Source organism: Cervus canadensis, chromosome 4, assembly GCF_019320065.1.
Source record: "Cervus canadensis isolate Bull #8, Minnesota chromosome 4, ASM1932006v1, whole genome shotgun sequence".
Lineage (NCBI taxonomy): Eukaryota > Metazoa > Chordata > Mammalia > Artiodactyla > Cervidae > Cervus > Cervus canadensis.
The window spans coordinates 94,832,116-94,848,760 of NC_057389.1; the positions used below are offsets into that span (position 1 = coordinate 94,832,116).

The following is a 16,645-nucleotide window of genomic DNA, read 5'->3' on the forward strand; positions in this document are numbered from 1 at the left end:
CAACTTTGATTTTGAGATCTGTGAATCTGTTCTACTGGCTGCCTCGTCTTCACGATCTGAGCCCTCTCCTCTCCTTCTTTCCTGGCATCTACAACCAACCACTGGCCCTCAAATCCTTGTCTCAAGGTTGGTTTGGGTTCTGGGTTGCAAAACCTAGAAACTGACCAGATGTCTTAGGCACAAAAGGGGTTTTTACGAAGCTCAGATGATAATTATCAAGAGGCCAGAGGAGGGGGGCTTGGACAATTGGCAGGAGTAATGCAGCCAGGCTGACCCTCACTAAAGCAGGCTGCCATGAAGGAATCCAGAACCATCCTTCATGGTTGAGTCAGCGGTTTAGTCGCTAAGTCGTGTCCAACTTGTTTTGCGACCATATGGACTACAGGACTGGAACATGCCAGGTTCCTCTGTCCATGGGATTCTCCAGGCAAGAAAACTGGAGAGGGTTGCCATTTCCTTCTCCAGGGGTCTTCCCAACCCAGGGATCAAACCTGTGTCTCCTACATAGCAGGCAGATTCTTTACCACTGAGCCACTGAGGAAGCATTGACTCTATTTTCAAATTCCTGAGTGAGGAAGCTTGGGACTGGCTGAGGTTAACTCACATGCCTTGACTACCAAGGGGTGGAGAGAGGAAGACATCGCCCCGCTTCAACCTTCAACTTGTGAGTATGAGGTCCCGTGGTTCAGCAGTATGATACACAGAGGGGGGTTCTCCCCAGATTGGAAGAAGAGGTTGGAATTTGGGTCCCCAACTAATAAAAGCAAATGTTCTCTATAGTTAACTTGCTAGTCTGTGGAATTGGGCCTGGAGCAGTAGTAATAATTATTATTATCATTATAATTATAGTTATTAGTCTTATAATAGCTAATATTGAGCACTTACTCTCTGCCAGTTTCTAAGTGTTTTACAAGTATTATCTCATTGAATCCTACCTGATAGGTAGGTACAATCATTATTCCCATTTCACAGATGAGGAAGCTGAGGTCCAAAAAAGCATCATATCCCTTCCTCTTTCTTCAGACCATCCACTAGTAAATACCATACATACACTCAATGCACCATGTGTCAGACATCAACACGTTAAACCTTTAAAAACAACTCTACATGGGAGGGAGTATCATTACTCCTGTTTTTCATTTGAAGAAGCTAACATTCAGAGAGAGACAGTCCCTTGCTGAAGGCCACACAACTTGGAAACAACGGGGTTGGGTTTTAAATCTGTTCCAATTCCAAAGCCCATGGTCTTAATCACCATGGTATAATATAAGCAGAATTTTATTTATGAAGACATATATAATAATATGGGCTTCCCAGGTGGTGCTAGTGGTAAAGAACCCACGTGTCAATGCCGGAGACTTAAAGAGACAGGGATTCAGTCCCTGGGTTGGGAAGATCCCCTAAAGGAGGAAACGGCAACCCACTCCAGTATTCTTGCCTGGAGAATTCCATGGACAGAGGAGCCTGATGGGCTACAGTCCATGGGGTCGCAGAGTCGGATACGACTGAAGTGACTTACACAGCACACAACACATATGTGATGATCACTTTCTTCATCTTTCTAAACATGCCCATGATCTTACCCTTCTGATACAAAATTTTAAGGAGAGGAAAAAGGCCCAGGAAATTGAGCTATTCTATTCTCCAATGAGACCACCTAACCCATCATATCTTTAGCAGAGACGGTAGAAATGACCAAATGTTTTCCTTCTTCCAGTCTTTGACAAGCTTCCTGAAAGAGTTAGACTTATTGCTGTCTTTTCTTTTCAATCAGACATCTGCTGCCAAAATTTCATGCACCCCCAAATTCCCTATGAACAACCCTCTTTTTCTCTCATATCTAGGTATATATGTGTATGCTCGGTCCCTCAGGCATGTCTGACTCTTTGCGACCCTACGGAATGAAGCCCACCAGGCACTCCAGTCCATGGGATTTCCTAGGCAAGAATGCTGGAGTGGGTTGTCAATTCCTTCTCCAGGGGATCTTCCTGACCCAAGGATTGAACCCGTGTCTCCTGCATTGGCAGGCAGATTCTTTACTGCTGAGCTATAGAGGAAGCCCATTTTCAGACATACTTCATTTTATTGTGCTTTGGAGACATTGCATTTTTTACAAATTGAAGGCTTGTAGGAACCCTGCATTGAGCAAATCTATTGCCATTTCTTCCAAAAGCATTTGCTTACGTTGTGCCTCTGTGTCACATTTTGATAATTCTTACAGTATTTCAAACTTTTCATTATTAATAATAACACATACAATATTATTATTTATATTTGGTACGGGGATCTGTGATCAGGGCTCTTTGATGTTACTACTTGGACGGTCAGCATTTTTGAGCAATAAAATATTTTAACATTAAGGTGTGTACATTTTTAAGATAGAATGCTAATGCACTGACTTATATTTACTACGATGTGTAAAATAGATGCCTGGTGGGAGGTTGGGAACTCAGCTCGGTGCTCTGTGATGACCTAGAGGGGTGGGATGGGGACAGTGGGAGGCAGGCTCAAGGAGGAGGGGATATGTGAACACTCACAGCTGATTCACTTTGTTGGACGGCAGAAACTAACACAACATTGCAAAGCAATTATATTCAATAAAAATTTAAAAAATTTAAAAAGCTCTGATACATTCAACAACATGAAAAAAAGAATGCTACTGCACTCTTAATAGACTACCAGTATAGTGCGAACATAATTTTCGCATGTCCTGGGAAACCAAAAAATTCAGGTGACTTACTTTATTGCGCTATTTACTTTATTGTGGTAGCCTGGAACTGAACCCATGATAGCTCCAAGGTATGTCTGTAGAAAGCCCCAAAGCCCTAGGGATTTTCTTGTCTCTTCTGCTGCAATCAACACAGCTGGTCTGTCTTCCTAACTACCTGTCTGCCACATCTGTTTCCTTCTCTGCTCCCCTTTCTCCCTCTGCTCCCTAGCTGGGGGTGCCTCTCTGACCCTGTGTTCCTGTCTGTGACACCATCAGGCCTAAAGGGCTCAGTCACTTTCAGCTTTAACCAACCTTTTCTGTGGATGACTCTCAAATCTGGACAGGCAGTCAAGCTTTAAACATATCCCCATCTGTCTGCAAAGCAATATTTCCGCTTTGATGTCTTGCAGGGACCTCAACATGACTGAAATGAGTTCTTCTCACTAGAAGCATCTTGCACTCCTGCAATGGGAGCACCATCATACCAGTCAATAGTCAGCTGAGACTTGCCTGGTAGTCCAGCCGTAGAGAATCTGCTTGCCAATTCAGGGGACACGGGTTCCATCCCTGGTCCGGGAAGATCCCACATGCCACGGAGCAACTAAGTCAGCCTGCCACAACTACTGAGCCTGTGCTCCAGAGTCCTCGAGCCACAACTACTGAGCCCACGTGTCCTAGAGCCCAAGCTCCACAACGAGACGCCACCACAATGAGAAGCCCACACACTGCAACTAGAGTCGCCCCCGCTCACTGCAACTAGAGGAAAGCCCAAGTGAGGGAACAAAGACCTAGGATAACCATAAACAGGTAAATAAAAATCCAACAGTCACAACACTGTAAATCAGCTATATTTCAACTGAAAAAATTTAAAAAATAGTTGATAGTCATGTTCTGGAATGTTCTTTTTCCTGGTGAAACAGACCTTAAGTCCATTTTTCCTTCCCATTGCCACTATTCTAAGTGCGTCCCAAATCATCCCAGACTTAGAATCATCTCAAGGGACTTAGTCCATCACAATCAGGAACCTCCTCCTCTTCTGCCCTTTCCCCCTTCTCTCCCTCCTCCCCCTTCTCCCTCTTCCTCTTGATTGTATTTTATTGAGACTCTATTATGTACTAAGAATTATCCCATCTGATCTTTACCAAGTAATGGACATGAATCTAAGCAAACTCCAGGAGACAGTGGAGGACAGGGGAGCCTGGCGTGCTATCTGTACATGAGGTTGCAAAGAGCTGGACACGACTAAACAACTGAACAACAACAACAACAAATCTTCACTTCAGCCCAATGAGGTGTTAACAAGTAAGTAAAATAAGGACTAAGTCGAATAAGTCATTTCCCAGAGTCACGTATCTTAGTGGCAGAATCTGGGTTTGAACCCACATCTCCAAACTGATGTTTTGTCTTACATGGGAGAGTTATGGTTCTGAAGTCAGTGTGCAAGAGAAAAATTGTATATACTCCAAAAATACATTTGAAAAACTCTTAAATCATCCATAAAGTATAGTACACATGGTTTTGTGTGGTTAAACCTGAGCAGTAATAAGTGTGTATAATGTGTGATACAAAAGAATTAGAATGGCATGCCATATCCGACACTGCTAATTGTCACATCCATTTCCCTCTTCCATCTTATCTACAGGCAGAGCTAGTCTCCCATAAAATAGCAAAAGTGCTAGAGATTCATGTTTCTGGTCTTTCCTGAAGCTAGAAATGGTCGTGTGACCCAGTTATGACCAATAGGATGTAGGGGGAAGCCTGCTGGGAACTTCTGGGGAAGATTTCCTGGATTAAAAAGAGAAAAGCCTTCAATGGAAGTTTTCTCTTTCTGCCATTATATTTCTGATTTTGGAAGAAGCTGTGAGAGAAGGAGCCATGACAGCCATTTTGCAACCTTGAGGCAAGAAAGCCTGAAGTGAAAACACAAGGCACTGAGGAAGGTAGAAGGACATCGCTGAGCTACTCACTAATCCTGGTCCACTGACCTGTGGATTTCTAAGTCAGGGGACACAAGCCTCTAATGTGAAAGCTGTCTCTACTGTTACTTGCAGAAAAAAAGCATTCCAAACTGATGTACTAAGATCTATGAATGGTTTCAGCTGACTCTTTGGGAAAAGTTCACTAAATGGAATGATTGGGAGAAATGATCTCACTATTCAATTACTATATTCTTCCTTTTTCTTTTTATATATGTGCTAATTACATATTGATGATTTTGTGAAAGTCAAATTTGCAAAAGATGTGATTCTGCTACACACTTTCCAGTTTCTTCTGGAACATCCAGGCTACTTCCTACCAGTATAAACTCCCCAGATTAGTTTATGAAGACCTCCCAGTCTGATCCCTTCTGTCTGTTAAATCTTATTAATATCCTATAATCTCTGGAATATCAACATGAAGCAAAAGAAACAGCACCAGCCACATTTTCATGCCCAGAGCAAGACTTAAGAATCTCAGGTTTTCTTCCTGCCTCTGTCCCTGATGCCAGAGTTTCATGTCCTGAAATTCTGTGGGTGGCCTCCAAATGTGCCTGGGAGCAGTGAAAACAAAACAACCCACAGCCTGTGTCCCCTCAGTACCACCTAAAAAACCTGACTTCTGAAATCAAAGCTTCTTCATAAGGCTGAAGGCACTCTTGGGAACAAAATATTCGATACTCATTTGTCATGTTGTCTCCAAAAGAGATTTATACACAGGGGAATTACACACTTATAAAATGTACTCCAGGACTTCCCTGGTGGTACAGTCGATAAGAATCCACCTGCCAATGCAGGGGACACAGATTCAATCCCTGGTGTAGGAAGATCCCACAGGCTGCAGAGCAACTAAGCCTGAGTGTCACAACTACTAAACCTGTGCTCTGGGGCCCAAGAGCTGTAACTACTGAAGCCTGCATGCAATCATCAATATGGAATTAGCTCATACATAAAAAGAAAAAGGAAGAATATAACAATTGAATAGTGAGGTCAATTTTCCCTATCGTTCCATTTAGTGTTCTGCAACAAGAGAAGCCACTACAATGAGAAGCCCACACACAACTAAAGAGCAACCCCCACTCACTAGAAAGCCCTCGCACAGCAAAAAAGACCCAGCCCAGCCAAAAGAAAGAAATACATTTTTTAAAAAAGAAAATGTACTCCAGCTGCCTGGTTCTGTGTAAAACCACACACAGTAAGCCTGAGAACACACCCTTGATCAGGTAAAACCACACACAGTAAGCCTGAGAACACACCCTTGATCAGGTAAAACCACACACAGTAAGCCTGAGAACACACCCTTGATCAGGTAAAACCACACACAGTAAGCCTGAGAACACACCCTTGATCAGGTAAAACCACACACAGTAAGCCTGAGAACACACCCTTGATCAGGCTCTTCCCCTTCTGCACAAATCTGTTCATACTTATACCACTTTATCGATGCAAGGTAGCTAACGAAGCTGATTTCAACAGAGTTTTAGTCCATTCAGAGCTATGACACAAAAGATATACCTTAACTCCTGGACTAGGACCACAACCAGCTGTAGGTATATTCCAGCCCCCAGTACATGCAACGGTTAATTAAGTTGACACGCCTACTGTCCTCCAAAATGGTACCATTTCACCTAGACCAGCCAACATGCATGAGCATTCAGGTAGGGACTTCTCGACCTCTGGATCAGTTTCTTTTTCAGTGAAACTTCCCTTAACAGTGGTAGGTCATAAGTCCCACTGATTGGTTCATTCATTCAGAAACATTTATTGAGCACTTATTGTATGCCAGGCACTACTCCAGGTACTGGGGAATACAACCTTGAGCAGAAGAAATGAAATCCCTGCCTCATGGTGTTTGACCTAGTGAAGAAGATGGGCAAAAAATAAATAGGTAGAGTATTCAACTGGTCAGAAAGTGCCAAGTATGTGGAAAAAAATCAATAAATAAAAGAGGACAGAAAGCATTGGGAATGTTAAAATTGTAAGTAAGGGGTCAGAGAACCCTGGAGTAAAGTCTTGAAGATGAGGAGATGGATAGGCAGGTATCTGGGGAAAGAGCATAGCAGGCAGAAGAACTGGAAGTGCAAAAGCCCTGAGTTTTCAAACTTGCCTGAAGGGTTCAAGGAACAGTAAGGACAGGAGCCTGGTGCAGCTGACGCCAAGTGACTGAGAAGGAGACTAGGGAGTGATGAGGTTGCAAGGAGATGCAGGTAGGTCCTTGTGGGCCAGGCTGAGGACTTTGGCTTCTCCAGAGTGAACCACAGGTGGGATGGTTCACTCAGTGGAGAAGCCAAAGTAGAAAAGTGAGCAGAAAAGTGGTTTGATCTAATGTAGGTGTTAAAAGGATCCTTCTGGCTGCTTGTGTTGATAGACTGTGGGGAAGGAGGGCAGAAGCAGAGAGCCCTGGGCAGACACTGGATTGATTAACAATCCAGTCAAGAGATGATGACGGCTTAGCCCAGGGTGGTGAAAGCAGGGGTGGAATAAGCACTGAATGTGTGTGAAAGTTGGAGCCTACAGACCTGGGGGCTTCCCTGGTGGCTCAGATGGTAAAGAATCTGCCTACAACGCAGCAGATTTGGGCTCAATCCTTGCGTCAGGAAGATCCCCTGCAGAAGGGAAAGGCAACCCATTCCAGTATTCTTACCTGAGAAATCCCATGGACAGAGGAGCATGGTGGGCTCCAGTCCATGGAGTCACAAAGAGTCAGACATGACTGCCGTGTCCAAGCCAGGAGGCGTCAAGATTGTTGGTCAGAGCTCCGGGAAGGACAGAGCTGCTGTTCACTGTCAGGGGAAGAGACGGAGGGACAACATTGGATGATCAGGAGCTTAGTTTTGGATGTCTTGAGTGTGAGATGCCTGTGAACTCCTCCTCCAAAGTGGGATTTTGAGAGAGGTCCAGGTTGGAGATGTAAGTTTGGGGAACATCAACATAGAAGGCATATGTACTTATTTATTTTAAAATACTTTAAAATTTGTATTTATTGGGATGTGCCAGATCTTAGTTGCAGCATGTGGGATCTACTTCCCTGACTAGGGATCGAACCCGGGCCCCTGGCATTGGGAACACAGAGTCTTAGCCACTGGACCACCAGTGACATCCCTAGAAGGAGTATTTAAACTCTTAAAGTTGGATGAGATCGCCAAAGGGTTGAATATAACCAGAGAAGTCATGAAAATGGGTTCTTTGTTTTCCTTAAATGACCCCCCCTCGATTTCTTCTCCTCCCTCCCCAGTTCTCAGCTTCACCCTTCTACTACACAACCCCACTGCAGGTGACAGCCTTTTGTCTCTGGATCAGGCCCAGGCTTTTGGAGAGAGGAGGGGCTGTCCAGCTTCTACAACCTCCGTCACAACACGGCATCGGCAGGTCCTGTATTTCCTTCCTGCATAAATCAAAGCACAGCGTCTTTTCAGCTGGCAGCCTCTACCTTGGCCCCAGGCACCCACTTGCTTCCCGTTTCCATTGAGATTTCCTCTGCCCGCCGGGTAGCTGCCTCCCTGCCTTGGTGAGAAGAGAGCACTCATTAGCCCTGAAAACCATAGAAGCAGTGACCAGATGCCTCTTCAGAGGCCGGCTGGCATTTGTCACAGCAATTCAAGAGGACAAGACCTCTATCAGCCCCCAAACCTGCAGAGAGATAGATGGCAAGGTCTTCTCCAGCCACACAGGGAAAATGGCCAAGAAGCTCAGTACAGAACAACGTCACCTGGCCATCTGGTCTTCTCTCGATCCTGCCCCACCCCACGCGGGGGCAGAGGGAGAAAGGACACTTCTAGACAAGCCAGTGTGCTGGGCGCTGTCCCGGGTGCTGAAATCTCTAACCCATTAGGCGTCTGGCTATTACTCCTTGTGTTGATTTGGGATTCTCTGAAAGGAGATCCAAGACAAGGACTTTTGGGAGGCCACGGAATTACAAGAGAGTGAAGCAAAAAGTTGGTAAAGTGTGTACCAATGAATAGGTTTCATTGTGAGCAATTGGGATTCAATCCTGCTAAGACTCTTTAAGAGGCTGTAGAACAAACCTCTGAGTTTTCTCACTGAACAATGGGAAAGCAAGGGTATTTATACATCTGCATCCTTGCTCATTGGTTGAGGGCTGCTCCTGGCTGGTGTCCAATGTCTGTCATGTGGGCTGAACAAACTCCTATGATTCTGGAGAAGACTCTGCATCAGAGATGCAGAAAGATGAGAGTGCTGGAGGTGCAAAGAGGTGAGCTGCATAGGAATTGCTTACTACAGTTGCAGGTACACCCAGAGGTGAGATGAACTAATAAAGAGTGGGGCATGTGCAGCAACAACCACACTCCACCAAAGGAATCTGTTTTAACTTTCCCTTCAGTTCACCAACTCCCATTTACGAAGGACTCAAACAGCTTCGGGGTGCAGGCCACAGTTTCTGTCACTTATTTTGCCTCCTCCATTCCCAGTGACTTAGGGTTAAAGAATCTGCCTGCCAAGCAGGAGGTGCAGGTTCCATTCCTGAGTTGGGAAGATCCCCTGGAGGAGGAAATGATAACTCTTCCCAGTATTTCTGCCTGGGAAATCCCATGGACAGAGGAACCTGGCAGGCTACAGTCCATGGGGTCACAAAAGAGCTGGACACAACTTAGGGACTAAACAACAGTCCCCTACCACAGCTCTAAGAGGTAGATACTCTCATTTCCAGGTGAGAAAACCAAGGTTCAGAGAGATCAACTTACATCCTCACGTTCATCAGTGGCAGAGAGTCAGTCCCCTGACTTTGAGGCCCAGGTCTTAGCTATGTAGACTATGCCAAATTCCCATTTTTGGAAACCTACGTTACCCATTTCTTTCCTGCCACCATGGAACCCAAGATGAGGGAGAAAATGAAGGACTGCCTGCTGACTTCCCTGAAAAACTTGACTTTCAGGAAAGTGGACTCAAGAAAAATGGATTCTGGATCCATATCTGCCTGAGTTCAAATCCTGGATGCACTATTTTGAGGTAGGTGAATTTGGGCAAGTTATTGATGTCCTTTGAGCCTCAGTTTCTTCATCTGTGAAATGGGGATAACAGTGGTACTTAACTCAGAGGGTTGTAAGAATTAACTGAGCATATATATATATGATATGATATATATATATGATATGATATATATATACAGTATATCATGTTATAACTGCTTTGTAAGTTTTAGAGTGTCGATATTGCCACTGTTCTTAATAACAAGTATTATGTTCATAAGGATACTGGGCTGAATATAGCTCTTTGTCTGAACTTAACTTGACCCAGGGATATCCTAGACTTAGGGATGTGTCCTAGCAGGGCAGCTGAGATCCTAATCTGCCGTTTACTAACTGTGGGACCCTTTGTAAGTAGCTTGATCTCTCTGAGCCTCAAATTCACCTCTAAAGAAAGGTCTTGCGAAACTGAAAAGTGACAACAAACATGAAATTGTTAATATAGTGCGGGCACACAGTAAGTGCTCAATAAATGATGAGAATAAAAATCATGGCAGCCAGCATCATTATCATCACTGTTGCTCCAAGATGGACAAACAAGCTCCTGCTGCTAGGAAGTGAAGCGATTCTTGATGGAACACGGTTCAGCAAATATCATGACAACCAAATGCTCTGAACACTAAAAAGATCAATGCTCTCTCCACGACAAAACTCTCTGAATGATAAAAAGCATTTGTGCCACAGTAGGGAATCTTTCTGGTACCAGAAGTGACTGACTGATCCTCTGCTGGGGTGTGGGGTGGGGATTAATGCCAAGAGACATTAAAATAAAATGCTGCTGGCATTTATAGGAGCCATTAGTTGGTCTTGTGAGTCAGAAGGCTAGTTGTACTTTATTGTTGTTGTTTGGAATGCTGTTTTCATTTGCAGGCAATGCAGGAGAGGTTGAGGAACAACTACATGTGCTGTTCAATTAGTCAAAAAAGCAAGAGAACGTGAAAGGTGTGTGACTCTAGCCAAGTTACTTTGACCCTTCTGGTCTTCAGTTTCTTCAACTATTTAAGGAAAAAAATGGGAAATTGGAATCACTCTCTGAGGCTCCCCATTTCTCCAGAAAGGGATCACAGGCTGGGTATTTGGGGAAACGAGGGAAAGAGAAGGCAAAGCTCTGATGGCGGAATCCAAGGGGTGGCATTAGTTATCTATACCACCCCCACTGACCTCCAAACTGGGACGCCAAGACTCCTTGACATGAACATATCTTCTGATTTTAGAAGACTTCTGATTACCCACCATCTCAATGTGACTTTGGGCAGATTACTTCTCCTCTCTGTGTCTTTACTCTCTGTGAGTAAAGTAAAGGGGTTGGACCCACCAGAGTCCACTGAGTCCTAACATTCAATGATGCTGTGAAAACAAAGTCAACATCCTTTCCTGCTGGTCTCCAAGTACTTGAGTCTTTTCCTCACTTCTGACCTCAACACAAAACTGCCCAAAGCCTGGGGTGGTTCATAGGACCTTTCAGAAAGGAATCTTTGTTTTCTTATAGTCACAAAACATGAGAGCAGGTAAAGACCTACTCAACTGCCCCTTGTCTGCCTTAGCTGATGTCAGGGTATCTGTCACAGACTCCTGGACTGTTCGGCTATTTATATCAATGCAATGGTCCCCATCTCCTTAAATAGCTTGGTAAATGTCCCAGGGGGCTTCTCAGGTGGCTCAGTGGTAAAGAATCCATCTGTCAATGCAGGAAACATGGGTTCAATCCATGGGTCATGAAGATCTCTTGGAGAAGCAAATAGCAACCTACTCTAGTATTCTTGCCTGGGAAACCCCATGGACAGAGAGGAGCTTGGTGGGGCTCAGTCCATGGGGTCACAAAAGATTTGGACATGACTTAGTGACTAAACAGCAAAAACAGATTTTTCCAGAACACTCTGATTATCAGAAATGTTACCACCTTCCAGCTTGGCAAACATCTATTTTACTGATCACCTACTATATGTCAGGTACAGGGCTAAGCCCATGAATTAAAAAAATAATCATCTTCGCTCCTACCCTGGCAGCATTTGCAGTCTCTTTTCTTAACATGCACAAGTGTATTATCTGATTTCTTCAATATATACATATATTTGAACATTACAGTAAGAACTCTGTTATCTCAGAAATATAGCCAAGCTTCTCAAATCTTCCTCTTACACATTTTCAATTTAATGATCAAATTTCAAATACAAGGGAAGGATGCTATAAATAGCATTGATCAACTACAAAGTTAAAATGTCTCTGAGGCTTTGAGCCACACAGAGCACACAAAAATCCATGGGTAAGATCTTTTTCACCAAATGTCACACCAAAAGATGGCTAAAACCTTGGTAATCCGTGAAAAGTGAATGGTATTTTAATGCTGCAGATTGGTTTGAAATATGAAAACATGATGCTTTAATCAGAAAGTGCACATTCAAGTCATCTTTGTTTCAATGTCAAGTTAATACACTGGAGTCCCCTTCCCCCAAGAACACAAAATTAAGTTTATTGCATTTCCCCATCGCTGACATTGCACAGAAGTCTAGGTGTGCAGGGACACTAAAATCATCTCTCTCTGTTCCCGGCTTATAACCCAAGAGGAGATTCAAAAGCCCCTTGGAATTTGAAGTAATAAAATTTGCACTATGTGCCCGATTTGAAGGAGACAGAACCACCAGACAGTAAGAAAGAAGAGTTGATTACTGGAGAAGTAAGACAAAAGCAAGAGAAAGGAAGGAAGAAGACAGATAAAGAAGGAAAGGGGAGGGGGTTAAGAAGTGAAGAGAATCCACAGCAGGGGCTCCTTGTAGCATTCAAATCAGGACCCCCCTGAGACTCTGATGAAAACTACAGACCAGGAAAATACACACACAAACACACACAATTTTGGCATGAAATTTCAGGTGGCTCATGGATCCCATTAACTCCAACTACGAGCTTGCATCCTTAGGACCAATGTGCCCCAGAGGAAGACTTTCTCCTCGAGAGGCTCATCAAATATCAGGGAACTGACAAAAAAAGATCACCTTGTTGGAACTGAGTAGTAGATCAAACCTCCGGGCAGCAGACTGACCTGTCAAACGGCCGCCTTTCAACGTGTGTGTGTGTGTGTGTGTGTCTCAGTCGCTCAGTCCCGTCTGACTCTTGGCGACCCCATGGACGGTAGCCTGCCAGGCTCCTCTGTCCATGGAATTCTCTACACGAGAATACTGGGGCAGGGTGCCATTCCCTTCTCCAGAGGATTTTCCCGACCCAGGGATTAAACCTGGCTGTCCTGCATTGCAGGCGGTTTCCTTATTATGTGAACTGCCGAGGAAGCCCTGCCTTTCAACTTACTAATCCCTTATTGAGACTCACTATACGCTCAACAGTATACGAGCTTCCCTAGGTGTTTCAAGAACCATGTTACAGAAAACAGGGGTTTTGAAGGCTTCTTCCTGCCATCAAGGTCAAGCCAGCCTCTGGCAGCAGAAGCCAGCCCCCAGGGAGCATAAGCTGGTACAACCACTTGGCAGAGCAATTTGGCAGGATCTAGTGAAGCTGCGAATGCATAGAGCATACAACTCAGCAATTCCACTCCTGGGCACATGCCCTGGAGAAATGCACTCACAAGAACAAGGGGACAGCTTTGTTCAAAATAGCACAAAGCTGGAAACAACCCAAATGTATAAATACATGGTAGAGTGTTCATACCACAGAATACCATGAAGCAGTGAAAATGGATGAATGGGAGCATTCTTGTCAAGCAGATTAACCTCATACTTCTTATATACTTATCTAATTAAACTGTAACATAAGTATCATATACTTCTTATATTCTTATATAAAAGTGTAAATACATAAATGGAATTGATAAGCATAAAATTCAGGAAAGTGCTTCTGGATGGAGAGAAAAGAATGGGGCCAGGAAAGGGAATGCAGGGACTTACACCATATTAAAAAGGTTGCATTTTTAAGAAAAAAGTTATTATTGGAGTACTGTTGATTTACAACGCTGTGTTGGTTTCAGGTATAGCGCAAAGTGAATCAGCTTTGCATATACACATAGCAACTCTTTTTAGATTCTTTTCCCACATAGGTCATTACAGAGTATTGACTAGAGTTCTCTATGCTATACATAAAGGTTTTACTTTTTTTGGTCACCAATATGTTCACTTTTATTGGTCGTATATTTTACTGCAACTTACTGTGCTTTCAAGGACAGTTGAAATATACTGTTTTCTTAGTCAAAAAGAACCTTCAGTGAAGTATGGATAAGACCTTTTTACTATATCTTCCTAAAGTTATGGATTGAAGAAAAAAGAGAAAAGATAAAAGAAAATCAAATGATATATTGTTGAACCTGTGTAAAGGTTAATCTACTTGAACAAGTAGTCTTCAAATGGAATATCACATTCTTAATCTTGTAAAGGTTTCATTTTGATGGGGGTTTGCCCCCATCACCTCCCTGTCCTCACCTCCTCCACTTTTCCCCTCACCCACGCTGCTCCAGGCATGCTGGCCTCGTCACTGTTCATCAAACACAACAGACACAGTTCAACCTCCAGCCCTTTGCACTTGCTGCTCTCTCTGCCTGGCACTCTCCTCCTTCGGCCATCCTCATGGCTTATTCACTCACTTCCTCCAGGTTTTCATTCAAATACCACCTCCCCAATGTTAGTCTTCCCTGACTTCTAGCCCTCCTGCCCATAATGCATCCCATCCCTTCTCTGCTTTATTTTTTCTCTAAAAATATCTCATCAACATCTAACACACTAGATATTGTATTCATTCACGCATCTTGTCTTTCTTCACCACTAGAATGCCAGCACTACAAGAGGAGGGATTTTTGTCTGTTTTGACCACTGCTGTGTTCCAGAGCATATAGTAGTTGCCTAATAAATAGTCATTGAATGAATATTTGCATACACAGGCATTTGTTATATGATTCTCCACTTCTTTTAGAATTATTCTATTATACCTTTTTAGAAATGATTATTTCTATCATACTTTTTTTATAATACATTTTTAAACAACAACAAAGTCAACCACTGAACTGTTGCACACACAAGTTTCCTAGGAAGCAAAGAGAAAAGTGCTCCATGCCATGATACGTCCAAGGAACCTTCTGAGGTCATGAGGCAAAGGGCCTTGGGCACAGCAAACAGAGGCCCCATCAGAAAACACTAGGGCTAGCCCTCATAACAGACTGCTCAGATCTGAAAGCCTCTACCAAAATAGCCCAACCGACACAGCTCCTTCTGTGAGAAGCAACGTTGCTTCGAAACAACTGATACATTTAAAACCTGAATTATGACAGGCCAGCCAACACAGCGTGGACCCTAAGACCCATGACGTCTGCCAAGAGAGGAAGGACCTGGAGCAGCAACAGGGCCTAGAGGAGAAGTAGAATCCCAAGGAAGAGAACTTGGAGAAGGAAATGGCAACCCACTCTAGTATTCTTGCCTGGGAAATCCCATGAACAGAGGAGCCTGGCAGGCTGCAGTCCATGGGGTCACAAAGAGTTGGACACAACTTAGCGACTAAACAACAGAAGAGAACTGTGACACCGTAAGGAGAACTGTGATTCCCACACAGAAATGATCCCATCAGTTCAGTTCAGTTCAATCGCTCAGTCGTGTCCGACTCTTTGCGACCCCATGAACCGCAGCATGCCAGGCCTCCCTGTCCATCACCAACTCCCGGAGTTTACTCAAACTCATGTGCATTGAGTTGGTGATGCCATCCAATCATCTCATCCTCTGTCGTCCCCTTCTCCTTCTGCCCTCAATCTTTCCCAGCATCAGGGTCTTTTCAAATGAGTCAGCTCTTCTCATGAGGTGGCCAAAGTATTGGAGTGTCAGCTTCAGCATCAGTCCTTCCAATGAACACCCAGGAATGATCTCCTTTAGGATGGGCTGGTTGGATCTCCTTGCAGTCCAAGGGACTCTCAAGAGTCTTCTCCAACACCACAGTTCAAAAGCATCAATTCTTCGGTGTTCAGCTTTCCTTATAGTCCAACTCTCACATCCATACTTGACTACTGGAAAAACCATAGCCTTGACTAGATGGACCTTTGTTGACAAAGTAATGTCTCTGCTTTTTAATATGCTGTCTAGGTTGGTCATAACTCTGCTTTTTAATATGCTGTCTAGGTTGGTCAAGGAATAAGCGTCTTTTAACTTCATGACTGCAGTCACCATCTGCAGTGATTTTTGGAGCCCCACCAAAAAAATGGTCCCATAGAGGATTATAATCCCATAGAGGAACACTGGGCTCTTGTATAGGAGAACTATGAGGAATGTCTCCCAGTGAATAGGGCTCTTGGCAGAGAAGAAATAGACTTAGCTCGGAGGGGAGGAGTAGGTAAGCAAAGGAGTCCGAAATCATCACAAAATGGTAAAGCCTGTGCTAGGACTGGATAAAGGGCTTTGGGGTCAGTAATGGAGACTGGCTGACTATCCACCAAATCCATTTCCATTTCCTTCTAAGCACAGTGGGCTGTTTCCCAGCTTCCCTGAGCCATGTGTGGGCATGTGCCTGAATTCGAGCAGAAGTCTGTATGAGTGAAAGAGGCTATGAGCCAGGTTCCAGCCAGGACTCTACAACCGCCTCCCTGCCCCAAGCATCACCATCCACGTTCATGTCTGTTCCATGATTTCCTGTAGACAAGCAGACCCAATCTGAGTCAACAATAGGGAACCACAGTGTATATTGAGGGCCTGCGTCCCTCAATCACTGTGCAGAGGAGAGAAGCCTGCCAATGAGAAACAACTGCTTTGACCTCTCAATGAGCAAGAAATAAAACTTCTGTTGTGTTTAAGTCATTACCTAGTTTTGGATTTTGTTGCTGCTGTTACAGCAGCTAGAGTTACCTTATACAGGGTGGACAGTGTATACACCTTCACCTTTTACCTTTTACCTCTGGTTCATTGTATCAGATCTGAAACCTCCTCAGAGGCACTGATTGCACCTTACTTCAGTTGGTTTTCTCCATAGTCCCACCACAATCTCTCGCACCCTGAAGTCCT

General features: G+C 44.0%; 1 protein-coding gene across 10 annotated transcripts in view; it reads right to left on the reverse strand.

Annotated features, from left to right (window-relative positions):
- CACNA1A (calcium voltage-gated channel subunit alpha1 A) overlaps positions 1-16,645 on the reverse strand; it is a 387,084-nt gene that overhangs the window by 185,050 nt on the left and 185,389 nt on the right. The gene's annotated exons all lie outside the window — the stretch shown is intronic.